Raw genomic sequence first — 19,053 nt, 5'->3', positions numbered from 1 at the left:
ACCTTGGAAAATTTAAACAATTTCTTTGCTTAGATTGCCATTATCTGTAAAATCAATTAACAATACTTCCTTTGCTCTGTAGATTATGAATTCGATAGCATTTTTTTCTAGCGGACCTCTTGTACATACTCAGCTGCTGTTAGTACCCCTTAAAATATTTTGTAGTCTGCCTCCTGGTTTTGGCAAAAATGGACTGTACATTTCTATTCTCCATTCACCTTATTGTCATACTCCCTTCTTTACTTGTCGAGCGGAGGCTACTGATTTCTTGATATTTTTCTTTCATTTGTTTAGAGATTTAAAAAAACCCACAATTCTTAGTGCTTCCAATGGATGCCTTCATTATTTCTCTGAATGCTTAATAATAATAATAATAATAATTTTTTCCTTTAAAAAAGGATCATCTTAAAGTTTAAAAGACTTTTTTTTCATTTATTAATACTAATAGAATTGGCATATACAAATAGGATGTGAAATTATGTGGGATCTATTTTAAAATATTCTAAGTAATTAACATAAATAATATTTTTCACTGCCAAAAAACTTGTCGTATAATTTTCTTTTCGTGTAATTAATTGGGAGTAGTTGTGATAATATGATGATTCAGCTTATTTTGGAATATTCTGTTTAATCGTATAATCCGATTGAGGAAAAGCTGCTTTCTCTGGATTTGGGCACAGGAATGGATGCTGGCTGGTAAACTTGGCATTATCTCTCTTGAAAATATGTGTTTAATATTTTATATCTTTAATCTTTTACATGGCCGTCTATTACAAGAATTCTTGCGGTATTTGTCATCTGTTAAAATTGTTTTTAGTACTAAAAAATAAAAATCTAGAATTAAAAAAAAAGAACCTTATAAAATTAATATAAAAATTTCACCCCAGGACTAGTTTAATTGTGCATATGCAAATATAGATGATCATGTTTGAGAAGAAATATAAACAAATGGTAAATAATAGAAAATTAAATTGTTACTCTTCCTACTTATTTCTTAGACATTTCAAAATTTCAATATTTTATTTTATGATATAAGATGATATCAGTTTATTTATATTATTATTTAGTTTGTTCATGAAAGTGAAATGTGACTAATATTATTTTGGATTTTGCATTTATTGTTTCGTTGTATTATATGTACAGATACCGTTATTTCAATTCTTTTCAAGCATCATTGTCATTTAGATTAATGCTGGAAATTTTCATTCGAAGCAGTATTTCATAAGTTAGCATGTGTACATTTGACTCTTCTGTTTCCTGCTGGGGTAATCTGATTTATGAAGAGTTGTTTACAAAGAACACTCTTAAAGTGTTAAGGATAGGTTTCGGTAGATTAAATTCATAAGGACTGGTAACATAAGTTATTCCTTTATAGTCATTTAAAAATGTTTACAAACCCTTACACTGTGTGGGCAGCTTAACAGTGAATCAAGGTTGAAAATGAAATTGCAGGTTTTAAGTAAGTGTTCCTTTCAATCAGCTGGTGGCCCTATTTAAACTTCAGTACTCTCCATCCACTGAAGTTGTCCTCTACGATTTCATTGGCCATAAATAAAGGAAAATATAAGTGACGCTTCCATTATCTGTCATGTTTCCATGCATGAGAGGGAAGCAGAGAATAAGGATGCTTTGTGATTCTATTTCTCATGCCAGGAGAGGGTAGTTAAATCAGATTTCTGCAGGACTTCTAGATGATCCCCAAAGCTAGGGCGAACAGGAAGAACTAAGTGTCCCCAGCACTTCCCGAGGTGAGAACTGAAGACACTTGCCCTCGGTCTCCCCTTCTAATAAGCAAATGCTGAAGGAAATCCTTCCAGAAAATAGTGAACCTCGGATGAGTCTTTGCTGTCCAGAAGACCCCTCAAAAAGCCCTTAAACATGCCCCTTCGATCGTAAGCTAAAGTGTCAGCGGTCCATGGTCTAAGTGTGGATCCTACTTTACTGAATCCAATACTTTTCTAGGTGGAATAGTAGAGAAATTTGCCTCATGTTGTCGGTCATGGTGCTTTGACTCCATTCTCTCATAAACTAATGGGAAAAACAACAGAAATAATTCAAAACCAAGAAGAAAACATCATCTTCGATGATACCGAGGAAGCAAGCTATGAACGCTTGTCAAATAAACACAGCCTAACTTACCAACCATGGCAGGGAATTCCCACAATCAGTGACATTTAGTCTAAACTGAGCTCTTGGAGAGAAGACAAGCGTCTTAAGGAAGGGAGCTCTCCAGAAATTGGGGACACACGGGGGAAGGGATCAGTGATTGTCCCCAAAGGAGCAGTATCCTGGTATAGGTGCCTCCTATTAAATTTTATCATAGGCATGTATGTTTAGGAAAAAGCGTAGTCTATATGGGGTTTGGTAATATCCTCAGTTTCAGGCTTCACTGGGGATCTTGGATCTTATCTCCTGTGGCTAAGGGATGATGACGGTAACACTCGAAATAGATGTTTAGATATTTAATACACGAGGGCACCAGGACACCTAAAACAATTATTATGTTATGTGCAAATTGTCAAGAGCAAAACACAAGGACAAGAGACCATGTAGCGCGGTCATGTTGATGTCGTTTGACTGAGATATGGGGCAGGAGGGAGTGAGATTCATTTTTCCTTTTGTTCCTTATTCCTTTTGTTTTGTAGGGTTTAATTTTTCACTTTATGTTTTAATATCATGGGCCTGTTTTATTTTCATAATTATAAGAAAAAGGAGCAGAGAAGATTGTTTTCAAACTTCAAATTCCAGGTTTGCTTCCCCCATCCCCCCACCCCACCCCCGAACAAGAAACACCTTTATTACATGGGCTAACATAGTAGGGAGGAGGGTTTACTTGCATTTCCGGACCTTGGTTTTTCTCAGATTGAACACCAGCTCCTTGCCCACTAGCACGCAGCCATCTGCTCGGCCACATTGGCCTGGTCTTGAAGCGATGCGTGCGAGAAGCTTGTCCTACTGGACCGGCTCCTCTAGAAGACTTCTGATGTGGGCATTCTTTTCCCTCCTGAGATATTTCTTCAGAATTTTCTTTGATCATTTTTTTAAAAATCTCTTGCTTCTCAGGAGTCAGCTTGGCTCCCTTCCTGCATCCCAGGGACGGTGCTCAGTGGGACGCGTCCCATTGTCTTTCTGGTGCGCTGTCAGTGTCGCATACATCTTAGACAACACTCGTAATCCTTGTTCTGCACGTACAACGCTTGGAACGCCAGGAGAAGTTTCCTACATCCATCCTCAAGGCGCGGTACTTCTTGTTTCTCCCCGCACATGGAGCGTCCGTGTGCAGCGGGGGGCCAGCCTTTGTGTTGGCAGCGGGGCGTCCCAGCTCCGATTTTTGCTTCCGGTCGTGCGGCACTTCTGCCGATTGTCACAAGACATGCCCATGGCCTGTCACCCACTGGAAAGAGCCAGATGTGCTTTTACGGTTGTATCGATTATTTGCAAAATTTCTGACTTGTTCGTTTTGCCAGATTTCAGAAGATTAACTGAAGGAGTTATTGACAGAATTCAGAAGATCCTATGGGGGAATTATTTATAGATCCCAACCTCTGCCTTGGTGGTCGTGACCTCGTCTTTATGGAAAAGTAAAGTTGTTTTGGAATTACAATAATGGGCATAGATAAACTGTCTGTTATTTAATTGAATTTTTACACTAGTTTTGATTAAAAATATCTCGATGAGAAAGAACTATGTGTCGAAACAGGTTAGACATTTCGGATCACCTTTGTAATAAGTTAAAAACAGGTCAGGAGACAGGAAACGAAAACTGGAGGTGAGCAAGGAAAATCTCAGAATGAGTGAGTAAATCTCATAGAAGTTTCTTCCAGAAAGAGCCTTCTTAAAGCTCTTGAGTGAAGTTTTGAAAGAGTCTACATCATGGCAGAGCGAGGTGTGCCCAGAGTGTCAGATGGTAAGAAACGAGAAAGAACATTTGGAGAAAATGTGTTTGCCTGCGATGTGTAATTTTACTGCAGTTCTATCTAGAGAACACTATGTATGAAGACTCCTCACAAATTTGTAGATCTAACTGCTGTTTCTAACACCGTTTCTAGTGACTTATTTCATTACTCTCTTGGCATGGGTCCATCTTCAAAAGACAGGAATATGTGACTTATTTTTTTATGCTTGAGTTTCTCAGTGGTCTATAGATAAGCAGTTTCCAGACTTGAGGATTTCACAGTCTTATACTTTTTTTATCTTGTAATTGGGGGACTACCATAGTGATATTCTCCATCGTTTGAGAAAAAGGAGGACCGTTTTAAAGTAAACTTTTTGTTAAAAGGTAAGATACAGATAGTAAAATGCACAAATCTTAAATGGAAGACTCAAAGAATTTTCACAAAGAAAGCACACAGTTGAGCTAGCACCCGGAGTAAGAAAAAAAAACTAACAAACCAGTAATAGCCACTGAGGCCCCTTATTCTTCCTTAGGGCCACTCCAGCCCGAGGTCCCCTATGGTAACATCAGTCACTACAGATTAGCGTTGCTTGTTTTTAAATATCCTGTTAATAGAATCACACAGCATGTGCTCTTTCGTATCTCCTTTCTTGCATTCAACGTTGCGTTTGTGAGTTTCCTTCATGGAGTGGTGTGTGGTCTTTCATTCTTAACACTGTGGAATTCCATTGAATGAATATATCACAAATTATTAGCCGTTTAATGGTTGATGGACATTTAAGTAATTTCTAATGATGAGCTTTTACAAATCATGCTGATATGAAAATTCCACTTCGTGCCACTTAGTGACCATATCTGAATATTTATGTTGAGTACGTACCAGCGAATGTTATTGCTGGGCCAAAAGGTATTTTTGTATGCTTGAGCTTTCATGCTGACTTCCAGTTTTCCAAAGTCTTCGCTTTAGTTTATGCTGTCACCAACAGCGTTTGAGAGTTCCAGTTGCTCTTCCACCTCTCCCCGACACTTGTCATTGTGTATCTTTTGCACTGTAGACATTCTGTTGGATGCATCATGGTATCGTGGTTTTCAGCATTTCCAAAGAAAGCACATTTAACAGCAAAATTAGAGAGCGTCAGTATAGGAAAAGATATAAGACAGTTGGCAATTTTTGTTGACCTGCAAATTTGTAAACATACATATTGTAAATGTGAATGCCGAAAGATCACAACATAAAACTTTCTTTTGATCATATGACATGGATCTCATATTTTTCTTGACATACCTGTGTTAAATTATGGGTTTTTTTTATCAGCTAGTTCAATATAAACTCAGGTAGTGGAGCCTGGGTATTCAATTCGTTCTGGTGTTTCCATTGTTATTACATTCATAATTGAAAATGGAATTAATATCTATATACTGGTTTTCTAAATCTATACTATTCTGGCCAGATTGAGAGAAGCTAGAGAATAACAGCTCATTTGCCTGAGGCTTTCTATAGGGCCATGAAGAAAGTGTGGGTTGGCCGGCAAGTTGGGACCAGAGAAACGGACCTTCACTGCTTAAGTTTCTCTCTATGTGGGCTCAAAGAGAGGATGCCATTCCCAGCTGGATCCACCCAACGTAGACAAAAAATGTGTCTCCAATGGATTTCGTCACCCATAAAGTGCCTGCTGTTGACCAGCACATGTCTGCAGACTGGACTTGAGAATCAAGAGCTCAGGCTGATTCTAGAGGCTGCTTTTCATCACATAAGCACTTCTTTCACCGCATGGGGTTGCCCCATTTTAGCTCATCCGTTCACAACTACTTTGATGTCCCATTTTTATCCATTGGACATTCTTCCCAGCAGTGACTTCTGCCTTATGGGTGGTTAGAAAGCAGTCATGCTAGACTCAGCAACTGAAGCTCAAATATCTCGGTCGCTCATCAAAAAGTTGTTTTGAGATAAATCTTTCATGAAGTTCATGACCCTTGAGCTTTAGAGCTTTTCACTCGTAATGACCCCTTATAAGACCTCGTGTCTAATTTCATATTTGCAATCTTGTATTCTTGCTCTTAAAGTAGTTTTACCCCAAATTGTGTGAAGTAGTGAGATTAAAGATGGTTGCGGTGACACAATACTACTAAATCTCACTTCAGTGTGTGAATTTCTACATATTCTGGATTTTATAAGTTTGGCTTTTTCTGGATATAATATACCTGGTTTTAATGTAAATAAATGAAAAAGCCATTTGCAAAATTTTTGTATGGTTAGTATGGTATTTTTTTCTCTAAAGGAAAGGTAATAGAATTGTTTTTCCTTCCAGGTAATTCAGTCTCTACTTAGCACATTACAAAAACTTTTTTCTAAACTGAGATATGCATCTGCCATGATCTAATACTAGCGAGATGCTACTTTAAATATATTTGCGCACACTTCCATATCTGTATAATATATATGTATGTTTATAGTAAGTTTTACAGTGTTCAATTTGGCTGCAAATTTTTAATAAACGTGGTAAATGGCAAACTATATTAGGAAAATAGTAAAGTGGAATAAATGAGTGAATTTTCTGCCTCCAGAATGAACGATGTATTTTCAAGATGGACATGGATAGTTGAACTATTTGACTCTTCCTCTACAGTTTTCCTTCGGAATAGGACTGTAGTTTCCCCTTAAAGAGAAGAAATTTGTAACTTTCATATTAGTCTGTGCCTTCAATGTGTTAGCAAAATCAAATCCACTATTTAAAAAAAAAGTGGTATACTGGAAAGAATCTTGGCTTCAGATTCCCGGTTTTTGAGTAGGAGCTACATATGTGTGGCGTGATGTTGAGTCCGTCACTTATTCCATTTTTATATCCTCAGACAAAATAACCTAGGAATGTCACTTGTTATGAAAGCCATTAGGCCTTATGAAACTCTCAATTGCTATACAAATAAAAGGTGATATTAGTTATTGTTATTTTTATGACTATTAATTATCTTTTAACTTCAAAGTGAAAAAAAAGTTCAGTTTTCTTTACCTAAAAAGAAGTTGGCAGGCAACAAAAGGGCAGAAAAATTAAGTTGACCTTCATCAAAATTACAAAACTTGTATCAAAATACACTATGAACAGAGTGAAAAGACAATTTACAGAAAGGGACAAAATAATTTTATATTATATGTTTGATGAAAGATTGAAATCCAGAATATATAAAGAACTCCTATAATTCAACAACAAAACTCCATACAACCTGATTAAAATATGATCCAAAAACCGGAGTAGAAATTTCACAAAGAAGATATTCAAATGGGCAATAAGCATATGAAAAGATGTTCGGTAGAACTAACATTAGGGAAGTGCACATCAAAATCACAATAGGATAGCACTTTACAACCACTAGAATCGCTATTGTTAAACACACACACAAATACACACCCAGAAAATGACAAAAATTGGTGATACTGTGGAGAAATTCGAACCTTGTGCATTGCTGGTAAGAATGTGAAGTGATGTAGTGGCTGTGAAAATGGTATGTTGATTCCTCAAAAAATTAAACCTTGAATTGCCATATGATCCAGCAATTCCACTACTGGATATGTACATAAAACTAATGAGAGCAGGGACTCGAACAGATATTTATACGCTCACGTTCAGAGCGGCATTATTCACCAGAGCCAAAAGATGGAAGCCACCCAAGTGTCCATTGGCAGATGAATGGAAACACTAAATGTTGTGAGCGTATGTAGATATATACACACACACATACTTACATGTATTTATATACAGTGGAGTATTATTCAGGCTTAAAAAGGAAGGCAACTCTGATTCATGATACAGTATAGAACATCTTGAAGACATTATGAAATAAGCCAATCGCAGGCAAATAGTGCGTGATGATAAAAATACAAGGAACCTAGAGTAGTCAGATTCATAAAGACAAAATAGAATGGTGGTTGACAGCCCTCGGAAGTAGGGAGGAATGAAAAGTTATTGCTTTACTGGTACAGAGCTTCAGTTAGGGAAGATTAAAAACTTCTGGAGACAAATGATGGTGGTTGTTGTACAACCATGTGAATTTACTTGATGCTTCAGAACTGTACACTTAAAAATGGTTAAAATGGTAAATTTTACATGTATTCATCAACAGTATAGAAAAAGCAGGGTCGATGTGTTCGGCTTAATATTCCTTCCTTCCTACTTCTCCTCGGGGTAACACCCCAATTTTAACCTAGGTACCTTGAAGATCTCCACAGCCAGGGTAGATGAGCAGCAGCTCTTCCTTTAATGCTTGGCTTAGCTATCTGTTTGCTCTTGGGGAGGTCTCCTGGGCACCCGAGGGAATATATTATGAAGGATTCTAGATCCTGGAGAATGAACAAAGGGTGTGTGGAGTTTTTGTGCCATGGGAGAGTTGTATTTTTTTTGTATTTTTTTTTTGTTTTCTTTTGCATTAGTGATCAAGACAGATTTGATTTTACTTTATTTCTTTTCAAGTACAGTATTATATTAATTTTAACTTATAAGACGATCTCTCTGATTAGTCTAGTACCCACCCAGCATTATACACAGTTATTCCAGTGTTACTGACTCTACTCCCTGTGCTGTACTTTACTTCCCCATGACTATTTTGTAACTGCCAACTTGTACTTCTTTGGTTACTCAAGAAACACACTGTCCAAAGTGGTGGCCAGTAGCCATATGGGCTATTTAAATTTAAATTAATTAAAGTAAAATGAAATAAACCTTTAAAATCTAGTTATTCAGGGGCACTAGATATGATTCAAGTCTTCATTAGCCACACATGTTATCAGATGATGAATGGATTAAAAAAATGTCGTTCATTCATGCAGTAGAATAGTATTCATCAAAAAGAGGAGTGAAGTACTGATACGTGAATGAATGGATGAATCTTGAAAACATTATGCCAAGCGAAAGAAGCCAGACACAAAATACAACAAATTTTATTATTCCTTTTAAATGAAAGTCCATAATAGGCAAATCCCAGAGACAGAATGTAGATAACTGATTGCCTGGGGCTGAGGTGTGAGAGTTTGGGGAATGGCTATTAATGGATATGGAGTTTCTTTTGGGGGTAATGAAAATGCTCTGGAATTAGTAGCGATCGTTTCTCAATCTTACATAACGAACATCACTGAATATACACTTTAAAACATGAACTTTATAGTGTGAATTATATCTCAATAAAGCCATGTATATTACATGTATATTACAAATATACATGTCACTTTGTAAAATATGTTATTTTTGTGAGCAAAAGTCCTTTAAATTTACATAAAACCATTGTCCTGTTTAATTTCTTTTAGAAAAGCCATGTTTGGCTAATGGGCTATTATATTGAGCCCCAGAGATAGAGAAAATTTCCAGTCTCTGTGTAGGTTCTTTTGTGCAGCACTTTGCAAGAGAAAAGACTCTGCTTTTCAGACAGAAATTCTCAGGATGTTGTCTCTCTCTTCTCTCCACGGTTTCATTCTTGATCTCGTGGCCAAGCACATACATTTGTTGATGCGGCTGATTTGAAATCATCTATAAGGCTCGTTTCAGCTATCATGAAGTTCTTCCAGAAATCTCTGGGGGAAAGATATTTCATACTTCAGGTATTGATGTTGGAGGCTAATAAAGTCATCCCACAAATGACTCGGGCACCATATTGAAATCTGACAAATGAACATTCTAATGATTTTAATGTCTGCAGGTTTTTTCCGAAGTCAGGTTTATGTGTCGGCTTCTGAGGCTTGGGCCACATTCTAGTTCATTCAAACCGTCGTCAGTCAAGTTGTCATTCATGCTGAAACGATGTCATGACGATAAAGAGGACATTGAGTTACTGTCTGTTTAGGGCTCAGTACTTCACTGAATAAAAATATCTCTAAGTTATTGTTGACTTCCTCCTTGTGATTTATTGATTTTCGAAGACACACATATTTTAAGATCTTTATGGACTAATTTTATAAATATCTCCATTTCCAAAGAAACAGTTTTAAAATACTTTTTCAAAACTCACTCGTAGCTACAAGAAGACATTATACAAGTTTAAGGAGGAAACTTAAATGTGTATTGCTGAGTGAAAGAAGCCACACTGAAAATGCTATATACATACTGTGATTTCAGCTACATTGTGGAAAAAGCAAAATTATGGAGAGTAGAAAGATCAGTGGTCACCAGTGGTATTGGAGGAGGGAGAGATGAATAGATAGAACTAGCTACTCTGTAAGATATAATCATGCTAGATGCATGCGAGTGTACATTTGTCAAAACCCATGGACTGTGCAACAGAAATAGTGAAAGTCAATTTGAATGTTGTTTGAGAAAGATGTGTCAATCTTGGTTCATGGGTTGTGACAAATGTATCCCTTTGGTACAAGATGTTGATGAAGGGGGAGGCTGTTTGTGGGGACAGCAAGCATTAGGTGAGAACTCTATTTTATAGAGGAATTTCAAGTTTATAGCAAATTGATTAAAAAATACATTCTATTAATTTTACATAATTAAAAAGTTCTTATGTATTGTAACTATATATGCAATTATTTGTTCCTATTCCATACAAGGTACGATGCAGATACTTAATTTTATTTTCCCACTTTTTCTCTATTTTTTTTTTCAGTTCGAATAATATCGAGGTATTCTAGTGTTATCAAATAAAGCAATAGATACCTTTTCCAGTAATAGATTTTAGAAAACTGTACGGTATGCCGTTGATTATAATCATTAGTATTTTTATTGCAAAACTTAGCTCTTAAGTATTTTAAACTCCTTTACTATACTCAAAGGGCATAAAATGCAGCAACTAACATGTAGTGAATGTGATCCGCGTGTCAGACTTTGCCAAGAATTCTATGTAGTTACTCATTTAATCCCATAAGTCTCGGAGGTATGTACATTATTCTCATCCTACAGATGAATGCATAACTGGAACATAATCTTTAGCATCTGTGCTTTGAACTCCAACTGCGTACAAATATGATGTGGATCCAGGTTTCCCATATCCAGGACAGCAGGACCTGGCATTGAATGGCGTCCATCGTTGATCACAGTACATGAAACCTAATGAAATTATAGATGATGTAGCTTCCCGGGTGTACACATGTCCTGGCAATTTCCTCAGGTCTCTAAACTCTCTCTCAGAGTTGGTAGCATAGAATGAAAACCAATGAACTTCAGAACTAGATGCCAGCAACCTGAACCCAAAAGACCAACTCCGAGGGGAGGAGTCTTTCCCTTTGGAGCCTCGCTCCTTTATTATTTTGCATGACTTTATAGAAGTATGATTTACATATCTTAGCATTCTCCTACTTTTCAGTGTATAAGTCAGTAATTTTTAATAAGTTAATAATTTTTAATAAGTTATTGAGTCGGACAAGCATCACTAAAGTCTGGATCAGAATCTCTTATGCGTGCTTGCTCATCCCACCGTGTTCCCATCTCAGTCCCTGGAAGCCACTGCTCTACTTTCTGTCTCTAGTGTTTGGCCTTTTCTGACCAATTTCATGTAATGAGAACCATACAGCATGTTTTCTTTCTGACCGCCTTCTTTCTCTTAGCTTAATGTTTTCAAGTTCAGCACTTGGTTCCTTTTTATTGCCGAATGATATTCCAGCGAATTGATATACCACAGTTTCTTGATTCATTCTCCAATTTACGAGTACGTGTGTTGTTTCCACTTCTTTGGTTATTAGTATTAATGCTGTTATTACGATTTCTTTAAAAACTCATTCGTATTTTCCCAGATTATGCAGTCTGCATATAACTTTCCATTTTTCTCAAAAGCTTCTCTGATTCCCACACCTCCTATGCGTAGACAGGGACTGAGTTGAGACCCCAGTCCAGCAGAAATATCTTTCGCCTGCGGAAAATGACGTGTGAGTAATCGTTCAGGGCTCTGGGACGCTAAGGTCACAGGTTTATGCGTTTGGACCAGTGTCTCTCTTAGGTTGCGTATGGTTCTGTACTGCATGGTGACAGAGAAAATATGATGGTTCCCTTTCGTAGGCTACGTATCTCCATTTTAAAGGATTACACAGTAAAGGCGCTCCTGTTGCCAGCCTCGTGAATTGTCGTTTCCTTGGACTTTTTAGCTCTGCCTGCAGACCCCCAAATCTCGGTTCTAAGGTGGTTTTACTCATCATTTCTTTGATACTTTTAGAGTTCAGTCACTGGGAGCCTCTAAAAGAAGTCTTTACTTACCATAGTTCATGTTTCAAGAGAAAAAAGTCGTGAAACGTAGAGAAGGAATTCAATTATAATTCTCAAAGCAGAAAAGGGATAGCTTCAAAAAGTCAATGCTGGATGTCTGTAAGAGCGAGCGGGAGACTGTCTGTTCCCAGTGTTCAGAATGCAGGTATCCCTCGCTTGCTGTACTTTTTAGAATTTGAGATCTGCCTCACGTCATGTGTCATTCCTTATGCCTTTTAACTGGATTTCCAGATAGACATTACTTTTCAAACTTCGACAGTGTTGTAAAATATACTGCAAAGCTTGCCCTGAAGGGAACAGTTGCCTTTTTTTTTTTTTTCCCAACAAAACAAGGGTACAGAGTGCCAGAAGCTATCATCAATGCGGGATGGAGAGAATGTGATGTGTGTTTCCATGATGCTGCAGATGCGCTTGCTGGTCAATCTATTAATAGCCCAGAGTTGATTTTTGACCTTGGATTTGTTAAATTAAAGAAGTTATAAAAGAAACCGAAGGAAACCCAGGGCATATTTCTCACTTATTTTTTTTTATGAGTATTTGGTATATTGTGTGTGAGGGGGGTACAGTTATATACATATAATTAGCGTTTTCTGCGTAAACCATTCGGAAATGTAGATGTTACTTTCGAGTTAATCTGATTGGAAATAAGATATCTTCTAGGGCTCATTACTCTCATCTTTCCAAAAATATGTTTGCTCATTTGTTTATAATCACTGCGGTGTTCTCAACGAAGTGCCACCATTCTGTTAAGGGACAGGCGGTGGAGGGGGACGATTTTCTTTGCCTTCTCATGCGTATGCAGGTGGGTGCGGTCCCCTTGTAGGCAGGCAAGGCTGGAGAACTCAGTAGCTCATTTGTGACCTTGAAGGATCCACTTCATCTGGTGATGACCACAAGAGACATTTGGGGTCAGGGTCTTTATCCAGCCCGTTGATGCTGCCACTTCTCAGATTTAAGGTTACACTTAATGCTTCTTTTCTGTATTTCAGTGATGTACTTTGATTGTTCAAGCTTGCATTTTACTTTTGTTTTTTATTTTTCTGGCAGGCTTATCCAGGTTCAATGTTGTAAAAATAGCTGTCTAAGTATGTACCATACCACTGGCTCTTGAGACCAAATTTCAATAACCGAAAAATTTTGCAAAAGATTAGCTTATTTAATGAGTTGAGCTGAAAAAAATATATAGTTCACCGGGACATATGGGGATGGTTTCTTGGAGGGCGATTGTCCATATGTGTATATTGGCACAGCTAATGTTTTTAGCTTTATTTTCTGTATCAAAACTAATCACACAGAAATAAAATAAAGGAAAAAGAAGATTCCCGTGTCATCTCCCATTTACACAAATTTCAGTTCTGATCAAGTAGTGACTCACTATTGGTTACCAATATTCTAAGTGTTAAGAACAGTCATATTTGCCAATTATATCTCAGTAAAGTTGGGGGGCGGTGCGCAGAATGAAGTGTAGTCATGCAGGCCAACAAATAAAAATCCCTTTTCATCTTTCCACAAACTAAACAGGCACTATATTCTCATCATGCTCTGGTTAATTACTGACATTTATTTACTAGTTAAAAACTGGTCGATTGTCAGATACTTAGTCCATGCTGTGTGCTCATCCATAGAGCTGTTGGCCACATCTTTGGAAAAATATTTCAAGAAATTATTGTATTTAAAAATTAGTTTGCGCTCAAGCAATTTATTATTTTTTTTCCTGACAGTTACAATTCCGCTTTATATGTTCATTTATTTTCTAATCATATGGGGGAAACAGAGATGTTCGTGGGTTCTTGTGTCTTCTGGCTCTTTTACTAAAATCTCAAGTCATGGAAAGAAGAAACCAATAAGTATTTTGAACTCTGAAGACCTCAGAGGAGCGCCGAGGCTTCGGAGAATAATCACCAAAGTCACTCATAATTACTCTTATGTTGTCACGCTAGCGTGATTAAAGGAAGATGGAGTCTTCTGGAAATAAAAAAAAATCGATTTAATGGAACAGTTGAGTTTAATGGCCTTGTCTCACAAAATAATGCAAATCAGCTCTTTCTTGAGCTATGTCAGACTGCAATCCTGACGTTGCATTTTTCTGAATCTACCGTGTAAGGTACATTCTGAAATATATTTATGTATTGGTTAAGAGATGGCTTTTACAAGTAGTCAGTGCAAGGAAAGTTCAGTTAGACTATTAAGGAAATCTTCTCTGGAGAATGCGTGGGCAGTGAAATAAAGTTGTTCAGGGGAATGATGAGTTTGCTAACTCGGGGACGATTCCAGGCTGATCTGGACATCACCTCCTGGTGATCATTAGCAATCTGGGGTGTGGCTTGCCTCAACGCCAGGCAGGCAGACGAAGCACCAGGCCGTGGTGGGAATTCCTGTCTTTCTGTTGGGATCCTTTAGCCTTTTCTCCTTGCACGGGAAAGAACTCGATGCAATAGTTGAACACAGTTCTTGTTTTCACAAGAACGCATTTGTTTGGCATTATTTTTTGGTTCTTCTGGACTGTGAGTTTTAGTTTCCCATGGTTCCTGTAGCAGACTGGTGGTCTTAAAAACAACAGAAAAGTTTCATTTCAGTTCTGGAGGCCAGAAGTCCAAAATCAAGGTGTCGGCAGGGTTACTTCCACCCCCTGTGATGGCTCTTCCAACTTCTGGGGGCTCCGGGCATTTTTTCACTTTGGGCAGCGTGACTCCAACCTTTGCCTCTGTGGTCACATGACCATCTCCTTTTCTTTCCTTTCTGTTTTCTCGTCAACTTCTAAGGACACTTCGTCATTGACTTTGGGCCCAGCTAGTTAATCCAGGATGATCTCCTGGATTCTTAGCTTAATTACATCTGCCGAGACCCCTATTCCAATAAGGTCACGTTCTGAGGTACGAGGCGCTCAGATGTGGATGCATCTTGTTGTGGGCATCCGTTCAACCCATTACAGATAGCAAAAGAGACTCAATTAAATTAGTTTCAGTAGAAATCTGTCCATTTATTTTCTTCCAGCTCATTTAGGCGGTCTTTATCTTCTTCTTGTCTCTGAAAATATTAGGGAAAACCCATTTCAAATACTTGCCCCGTTGGAATGATACAGTGGCACAGGGAGTGTGTCACATATTAGCTAAATGTTGCCATTTGTCTTTGAGGCCTGGGACGTGCATGACTCTGAGGTCATCGTAATCGGCTCTGACCACACCTCAGACTGTATCGGGCCCAGTAGCTCAGCTGCTAGGCTCAGCTCCTTCGTCGGTGGCATTCTGCCAGCTGGAGTGCCAACCGAAGGCAGTTGTGGCTATCTGTCCTTGCCGTGGTTTGGCCTTGCAGTTGTGACATATGGAACACCTTCCCTTTTCAATGGGCAGTCTCGTCTAAATGAGGGCATTTTAAAATTAAATTCAAATTTATTTTCATTTTGAGAATTCTTTAATAATTTATGAAACCATGCAAATATTTGGAGTCACACTGGTCTGTCTCCACAGGCTTTAGAAATACTATTTTAGAGTATAGTTTATACCATTTAATTAACCGAGGCCTCCTTTTTTGTCTGAATCGATTGGGTTTTCAACACATATTTCCTTGTGCTCGATATTGTCACCACACTGGAGACAGAATGACGGGCACGTGAGAAGGAAAGTCGTGTAGTTTCAAACCGGAAACAGATTCAAGTGCATATGTATGCAATGTGAGAAGTGTCGTAGGTCTGTGTCAAATGCCATGGTGGCTCATTATTTTGCTGGGCCATTCTGGACAGGCTTCGTGGAGGAGGTGGTGTTTAATCTGGGTCTTAAAAGATAGATATGCGTCCAATACAGTTGTTGGAGAGCAATAGTGAATCTCACAGTGAAAAGCTCTGTTAGAAAGCAGGTCCCAGTAATATGAAATGCATGATGAGTACAAGGAACTTAGTTCAATGTCGTAAGAATGAAGATCAGCGACGGGGGATGAGGCCGGAGTCAGACAGACATTGTTCTTAGGCTGACGAGTTTGGACTTGGTCACAGTCACAATTCACAAACAAAAGATTCAGCTCGGAGCACTGATTTTCCTCTTCTGTCGTGTCTAATGTACATTTTATATATGGCGTATACATGTGTGCGTTGGGGTATATAATTTTCGCCTCCTCTGTGAGACTGAATGCCTCTGTTTTTTATTGGCCTGGACTTTTGCATGTGAGTTTTCTAATATTGAGCACACGCTCTTTCACTGATTATAATCATCCTATTTTAAAGAAAAGGAAATCTATGCAGTTCAGTAACCAACATGATTCACAAAGAAATTGTCCACAGGGACTTTACTTCAAATCGGTTGCTTCATTCAAAGATTTTGAACTGAGAAAGCAGATTAAGGAAAGTAACAGAAAGCTGAAGCTGAATGAGTTGGGAGTTTTACTGGCAATTTCACGCAGGGGGCGCACATCAGTTCTCTGAGGGAAGGCGGCCACCTACTCTTTTTGGCCTTGTCCCTAAGACCCTATGGCCGCGGGCAGTAGGGGTGCTGTTGAGAATCCCTTGCGGCCCCCGGCAGAGGCTCTCCGGTGGCCATCACCTGTACTGTGAAAATCTAGTCATGGAAAAAGACTAGGATTCCGAGGATGCTGGCAGAATATTGCAAATGTCCTGAAGTCAAAAATGTAAGCAGGAATATGGAATGCTTCTGGGAACCAGGAGCTGTAACTGTAATTCTTCAAGTTTTAGTTCAGACACCCGCTCTTTTCTCAGATTGCTAGAACCTATATCTTCTTCTTTAAATATATTTTTATTATTTGTTTCTTGAATGTTTTGTGTTCAGGGATTTTTATCCTTAGGAATATTTGGAATTAGTGTCTTTAGTAAAATATAAAAATGGACCCCGTCTACTGTGTTGTCTGGGGAGCTACGTGATACATTAGTCTTCTTGCCAGGGGGAACCTTCTCCTGATAATGTGCTTTCCCTGTCATTAGACAGGAAGCCCAGTAATAGATCGTGTTTCTCTTTTTGCCTCTGCTGCTGGGGAATCTGTAGCTATTCTTTATACTAAATTGTCACAGCTCTCTTCAGCCTAGGTTTTTGTGTAAAACTATCTCATTCCTTATGCTGCTTGAATTTTGTAGTTTTATTCCTGCCTTATTGCTTTTTCAGTATTTGTGTTTCTTTATATAAGTCACCTAAATAAAATGTAGATTCACTCCCCTCGAGAATACACAATTAAGAATTAGCTACCCATATTGCATAGGCTGATGAATATCTCCTGTCCTCACCATGTCACAGCTAGATCATCTGGTCACAGTTACATCTGAGAATTATGGTGGGCCAAGATGTTTGATAGGCACGTGGCATGAGCAGAAGAAAACAAAACAAAACAAAACATAGCGGGCAGGGAAAAATGTCCTGCATCAAATGTTATTTTCTAAACTAATTTACTCACGGCTTAAAGAACTCAGCCTGTGATTCCTATTAAGAGTTTCTTTTGGTTTCCTTTTAATCTGAGTATGTCAAAGTTCTCATCGAAGTCAGCTTGTTAGAATATCCATCATGATACTGACTTCAGTCATTTAAGGAGTCTTTATCATACACCAGGTGCTGGGCTTTCTGCTTTGTAGACGCTTATTTGCTTCTCATTACATCCTATAAGGAGCTCCCTATTACCTGGAGGGGAACTGAGTCTAGGGATGGCGAATTAGAAATACGGGATGCACGGGTCAATTGAATTTCACATACACAACAAATGATTTCTTAGTATAAGTATAGCCCGTGCAATTCTTGGAATATACTTATAATAAAAATATTACCCCTTGCAATATTTGAGTTATACTGGAAAAAAATCGTTATTTATTGGAAATTTATATTTCGCTGGGCATTCTGCGTTTTATCAAACAACCCAAAATAAGAAGAAATGCAGATTGTTGGCCTATGATAAATGCCAACATATTTCCAGAAACCAGCCCTGACCCTCAGGAGAAGACTGTCTCCGCCAAGTGGCTCCAGTGCTGACCCAGGACAAGCCTGGGCTCCATCAGAGTTTCTTGACTTGATTCAGATTTTCTGTCTCTGCAGTCAGATTAAGCCTCCTATCTTTTGACATTTGCTAACTTTCGGAAGGTGCCAGAAACCTGCCATCTTTATTTCCGTGCTTCTAAAACGTGGCTGAACGTTAGCAGGACCTGAGGATCTTTTAAAAGTTCTCATGCTCAGGTCATAGCCTAAAGCATTTATGTCCGAATCTCTGGGGTGGAACCAGCTATGAGTACTTTTAATGCTTTCCACGTGTTCTAATACACTGCCTGGGGAGAGAGTCACTCCCTAAGCTCACAGGCCCTGTGAATCCTCGGCTGAAGCAAAGTGACATCAACCCCTCCTGGCCCAGGCTGGGGTGTTCTGCGCATTCTATCCCTCCCATGGCCATTCTTGCCATCAGCATCCCCCCACCTTTCAAAGTGGCCAAGTTAGATTCTAGATAGAGTGGCAAAGACCAGGTGTGGTGGGTTCTTCCAGCATTTTGTCTAGGTGAAGCATTGTCCTTTGCTCTAGGTTCTGTAAATTGGGCTTGGCAATGGTGACTGAATTCTAAAAGTAAGATTCTTGAGAAGGTGGCGTGACCCTTTCCCATGTGCTGACAGAACTGGCCTCCCCTTCCATGGGTTTGGGGCATCTGCTCAGAGAAGAGAGTGAGTTCTGTGTTATGGAAATATCCGTGTCTGATTGAATAGAAACATTAATCCTAAGTACCACAAGGCCTGACGCCATCACGGATGGCCCCCGGGAGAGTCGGGGAGGCAAAGGGCCAACCCCGGGCAAAGGACCAACCCTGGGCCTCGGGTGCCATGATGTAGCTGAGAGGTCCTTTCGAACCTTGGTTAACCTGCCTGATGAGATCTCTCTTCCTACTGCCTCACCAGATAATTCTACACTTAGAGGGCAATTGCATTACATTTTGGTCCTCCTCAGGTAGGAAATGTGACAACCTTGTATAACTTACCCCCGGATTTATAAAGGCACGTACATAATTGCAGTA

The 19,053-nt window shown here is 38.8% G+C and overlaps 1 protein-coding gene and 1 pseudogene across 1 annotated transcript in view; one reads left to right on the top strand and one right to left on the bottom strand.

Annotated features, from left to right (window-relative positions):
* Positions 1–19,053, top strand: part of FRMPD4 (FERM and PDZ domain containing 4) — a 712,471-nt gene that overhangs the window by 424,469 nt on the left and 268,949 nt on the right. The window lies entirely within an intron of this gene.
* LOC112472267 overlaps positions 2,830–19,053 on the bottom strand; it is a 29,242-nt pseudogene continuing 13,018 nt past the window's right edge.

Source organism: Pteropus alecto, unplaced genomic scaffold (assembly GCF_000325575.1).
Source record: "Pteropus alecto unplaced genomic scaffold, ASM32557v1 scaffold511, whole genome shotgun sequence".
NCBI lineage: Eukaryota > Metazoa > Chordata > Mammalia > Chiroptera > Pteropodidae > Pteropus > Pteropus alecto.
The sequence above is the reverse complement of the archived record's forward strand: the minus strand, read 5'-3'. Positions and strand labels throughout refer to the sequence as shown.